We start from the raw sequence: 4438 nt of genomic DNA on the forward strand, positions 1-4438 counted from the left end.
CCGGCCGCGGGCCCCGGCGCCCGCCGCCCTCACCTCGCCTCGCCCGGGCCTCGCTCCGCCGCCGCCGCCGGCGCCTCCCGAGCGTCGAGCCGGGAAGGAGACGCGGGCCGTGCGCGGCCGCAGGAACTGATGTCAGGCGGGGCGGCGCCAGCACGGGCCGGGAGGGACGGCGGGGACCGGGCGGGCCCGCCTCCTCCGAGACCCGGGGCGGCGGAGACCTGTGAGCTCAGAGCCCCGGAGCCCCGGGGACCTGCAGCCCCGGGGACTCACACGGCCCGGATCGCATAGACCCGGGAGCTCCCGGAGCCGGCCGGGATCGCATAGATCCGGCGCCGCAGAGCCTCGGGACCTCAGCTGGGACCCAGAGACTTCGCCCCACACTCCCCAGCCCTGCACAGCTCCTCATGAGACCCTGGGACCTAGTAGATCTCCAGAGCCACCCTGCTCAAAGACCCCGGGAACCTCACAGACCCCGGCCCCCCCAACTCCTCGGAGACCCCGTGTCGTCGTCCCCTAGCCCCTTGCACCAAGGCCATGCACAGGCCTGAAAACCGCCCCAACTCCCTAGACATTGCCCACAGTCCCCTTCCCTGTAACATTCAAAGACCCTCCTTCCAGGACTTGTCCAACTCCTTGAAGACCCCATTCCCACTCAGGACCAGGTCAGACGGGGCCCCTCCCTCATTCCAAATCTGACATTCTTCACCCTTGCCCACAAGGGACCCCAGATAGCCCTGAATACTCATGAGACTCTGGAGACAAAGCCTGGCCTGGCAGAGACACCTACCTAGTCCTTTCCAGCCCCTCCATGCACACCCCAGGGTTCAGAGGTTTGGTCAGCCCAGAGACTCCAGCACCCAAAGGTGCCCTAATGCCAGAGCTCAGCTCTCCAAACCCCCCCCCCCAACACTCCAATTCACCATTCTCAAAGTCCTGTCCTTAACTTCAGACCATTGCAACCCCCTGGTGGCTCTTCTACTTCCAGACATCGGCCCTCACACCCTTCTGTCCTGGCTAGTTTTGTGTCAACTCGACCCAGGGACACAAGCTAGAGTCATCTGAGAGGAGAGAAACTCAGGAAAATGCCTTCATTTTCTTAATTAGTGATTGATAGGGCAGGGTACCCATTATGGTGCCATCCCTGGGCAGATGGTCCTGGGTTCTATAAGGAAGCAGGCTGAGCAAGCCAGGGGGAACAAGCCAGTAAGCAGCACCCTCCATGGTCTGAGCATCAGCTCCTGCCTCCAGGATCTTGCCTGGTTTGAGTTCCTGACTTAGCATCCCTCAATGGACTCTAATTCAGGGTATATAAGCCAAGTAAACCCTTCCCCCAGCCCCAAGTGGCTATGGTCATGGTGTTTCATCACAGCAATAGGAAGGTAACTAAGACACACCTTCCTCCACCTTATCCTACTAAGTGCTTCACTCCGCCAGCCGGAAGTCCAGCATAACAATTCACTGGACACATGCCCTGCCCAAACGCACCAGCTATACACTTGGGGTTCAGTTTTCTCCCTGGGTCACTTCTCTAAGTTTGGTTCCAAAATAAACAGAACCTCACAGAGCAGTAAGTCCATTCTTTGACTCTCAGACACCAAAAGTCGCCCTTCTGGGTCCCTAGTTTTCAATTGTGTCTGCTCAGGAGAACTCATTAAAGTCCGCCACAGAAGCACTAATTCTATCTAACAGCCTACCGAACGGAGGGTCCCACCCCTTCCCTGACCTCCAAGGAGAGCCCGAAGATGGTGATAATTTTAAAGTTTTGTTCCTCTAGGACTGGATAAGGGACAAAGTAAACTCTGGAAAAGGAAAGAGAATCTGGGGTTCCTGCATTTCTTACCAGGTGGCCCTAGCGGCCGTAGGACTTCACACCACAGCCAAGTGTTAGCCAGTCAGTGTACCTGGAGAGTGGAGGCAGGAGGACTTACAAGCCATTCTCAGCTACACAATGAGCTGTAGGCCAGCCTGGGCTACTGAGACCTTGGTCTCAAAAAACAACCAAACCCAAGCAAATACATTAAGCCACGCCTATAATTTCAATACTGTTTTTGTTTTGTTTTGCTTTATTTTATTTTGAGATAATTCTCACTCTATGACCCTGGTTGACCTGGAACTCACTATGTAGACCAGGTTGGCCTCCACAGAGATCTGCCTGCCTCTGCTTCCCCAGTATTGTGACTAAGGCTGTGTATCATCACACCACTAGGTCTCATATTAGTTTTTGAATCAGGATCTCATTCTAGTCCTTCCTGGCCTTGAAGTTGAGGCGATCCTCCTGCCTCATACTCCCAAGTACTGAGACACGCACCACCAGGATCAATTTGAACCAAGTGTTCTCCACAGACTCCAGCACAGGACTGCAGGAATCTCTTGTGTGTTCTTCTGAACCCAGGACCCATTTTATGTTTTCTAGACTGTTCTAGCAGGTCACCCTAAGGGCTTCAGCCGACCTTTGGGGAGAAAATCCATGGCAACTGAAGCCATAAATTTAAAATTTATATTGAATTCAGGAAAAATAAGAGTCACCATGGAACTGTGGTAGAGAACAAGGGGAGGACGGCTGGGGATCAAGGTGGCCTTTGTTGCCCAGATAAAGAAAAGATTAAAGATTGAGGGCAGAGGACACATTGCATTAAATGATGAGAGAGAGAGAGAGAGAGAGAGAGAGAGAGAGAGAGAGAGAGAGAGGTGTGCCTGGAGCTGTTTGTGGCAAGGAGGAGGATCAGTCTGAATGAAGGACTTCCCTCCCTGTCCCTCCCAGCCAGGGTTCCTACAAGACCCCAATCTATGAGATGCAGGCCTGGCTCAACCACTCAGACCCCGAATAAAACCAACAAGCCTCGGGGTTACTCCCTGTACATAAAGCTCGCTTGAACATCAAGCCGTCTGCTCAGCACCGCATTCTAACTAACGCCACTTCATGTTTTGGATTAAAAGCCGATTCAACTTTTTAAAAATGTGTGTGTGTGGGGAGGGGGGCGGGTGGCTAAGTCCAGCCCATGTTTGGTTTTTGGTTGGTGGTTCGGTCCAGATTAGTTGACTCTGTTGGTCTTCTTGTGAAGTCTCTATCCCCTTTGGGTCCTTCAATTCTTCCCCCAACTCTGGCCTCAGTGGGAGAGGATGTGCCTAGTCCTGCAGTGACTTGATGTGCCAGGGTAGGGTGATACCCAGTGGGGCTCCCCCTTCTCCTCTGAGAAGGGAAGGGAGCTAAAGGAAGGGCTGTATGAGGCAGGGACGGGGGGGGGGAGGAGGTTTTAATCATGTAAAATGAATGAACACATTAATGAAGAAAAAAAGTGTGTGTATGTGTGTGCGTGTGCGCGCGTAAGTGCACACACAAGCATGTGAAGGCCATAAGACAACTTATCACGCTATGCTTAGGAATACTATCCACCTGGCTTGAGGCAGGGTCTCTCATTGGCCTGCACTCACCTATTGTCTAAATTGTTTCTGCCTCCCCGGCCCTGGGATAGGAAGCATGTGTCATGGGACGGGAGATTGGGAGGGGTCAGAGTCCCTACACAAGGCAAGTGTGTGGCTGGCCATGCCATCCCTCAAGCCCCACCTCCTTTTGTTTGTTTGTTTGTTTGTTTGAAAACAGTATTTCTTATAGCCCAAGCTCCTGTCCCGCTCCCTGTGTTGCTGCAGAATGCGTCTAACTCCTGATCTCCCCAAGGGCTGGATGGCAGACATGTGCCATTGCATCTAATGTATATGCTACTATGTGTTTGAGTCTTTGGGCTGGAGAGATGCCCAGGAGGTAGGAGTACTTGCTTCTCTTAGGGGACCTGGAGTTGGGGTCCCAGCATCCATATTTGCTTACAGTCTCCTGTTATGTCAGCTCCAGGAGGTCTGACACCCTCTTCTGGCCTCCCCCTCTACAACTAATTAAAAACAAGACAAAACAAAACCCAACTAGGTGGGGTGGCCTATGCCTTTAATCGCAGCACAGAGGCGGCAGAGGCAAGTGGATCTCTGTGAGTTCACGGCCAGCCTGGTCTACAGAGTGAGTTCCAGGTCAGCCAGGACACAAAGAAACCCTGTCTTGAGAAAGAAAGAAAGAAAAAAAGAAAGAAAGAAAGAAAGAAAGGAAGGAAGGAAGGAAGGAAGGAAGGAAGGAACAAACAAACATACAAACACACAAAAGAAAGCAACCAGGGCTTTGTGTGCTACCCAAGCATCCTACCAAGTGGGTTACATACTCAGCTCTCCACAGGTTTTGTATTCTTTGGCTCTGTGCTGTGAATGTCCACTTCCTGTTACTTGGAAGGTGGCAACAGTTGCACCATGTTGTTGCATCCATACCTGTTTGGATAACAGTCCCAATCACCTTTTTACAACTTATGGAGGAACATGTATCTTCACTGTCTACCGGCTTCCCAGAGTGTACAGGAGTACGTGTGTGTCTAGAGGGAGAGGAACATGGTCAGTCTGACAA

The sequence above is a fragment of the Grammomys surdaster genome, unplaced genomic scaffold (genome assembly GCF_004785775.1).
Source record: "Grammomys surdaster isolate TR1022 unplaced genomic scaffold, NIH_TR_1.0 125977, whole genome shotgun sequence".
Taxonomy (NCBI): Eukaryota; Metazoa; Chordata; class Mammalia; order Rodentia; family Muridae; genus Grammomys; species Grammomys surdaster.